Below are 1,037 nucleotides of genomic sequence, written 5' to 3' on the forward strand. Positions count from 1 at the left end.
GAACATTGTTCATGCAAAATACCTTGAAAACAGAGGAACCTGTGAGAACAGATCTGTGTGGGAGAAGCTTCACATTATTCAAAATAAAGTAAGAGGAACCTTTATTTGYATCATGTTATACTTGTACTTTTACTTTGTCAAGAAGTGAACAACTGATTATAATTATTTTATTGTCTCTAGGATATTGACAGACATGTTTTATATGAACTGACAGGTCATTAAATAGTTGCTGACTCTTATAGGTGGAATGGAATCAAAGCCATTAAATTACCTCAAGAACATCCCTTTGGTTCAACGTCTAAAAAAATGGGAGGATTTTAATATTGACGTAATATTCTGACATGATAAATTATATGAAATACTTTCTTAAAACAGTTGCTGGACAAGGTGGAATGTTACAGCTAAGAAAAACAGACTTTTTTGTATTTATTCAGGCACTATTTGAGAAAGTGCCTTTTGTACAACAATTAACTACTTTAGTTAATTGTTGTACAAAATGTGTTCACAGTGTGGGTTTTTAAGGATTCGAAGAATTCTTCATCATGGACGCATAGATGAGCTCAACTCACAGCAAAATGCTGTAAAATCTATTAAYTGTTTTGTATTTGTGCACATTGTTGTTTTTCAAATGATTTCTGAATGAAATGAACCAACTGGTGTACATCCTGTCCATTAAAAAAAACATATACAATAATAATAAAATAAAATGATCAATTTTATAAGCTCATGTAGCAGATTAGATCACCAATGATTACGTTGAATACCTAAATTATGCATCATTTTAAAATACTATTGCAGCTTTGTTGTCTTCAGAACAGGAATCAGCCTCTAACTGGGATTTACCTCCACTCTGTGGTGAGAAAATGTAAATACAGATTTTAGTACTTGACACCAGAATGTGCTTATTCCAAAAGAGGGCAGCAAAAAGCTACTCTGTGCGAAGCTCATATTATATTATTTTATAATTTTTCTTTAGAGAATCTTTGGAATTATTTTCCATTACATGACTTTATTATATATTTTAAACCCTCAGGCGT

The sequence above is a fragment of the Austrofundulus limnaeus genome, unplaced genomic scaffold (assembly GCF_001266775.1).
Source record: "Austrofundulus limnaeus strain Quisiro unplaced genomic scaffold, Austrofundulus_limnaeus-1.0 Scaffold20, whole genome shotgun sequence".
Taxonomy (NCBI): Eukaryota; Metazoa; Chordata; class Actinopteri; order Cyprinodontiformes; family Rivulidae; genus Austrofundulus; species Austrofundulus limnaeus.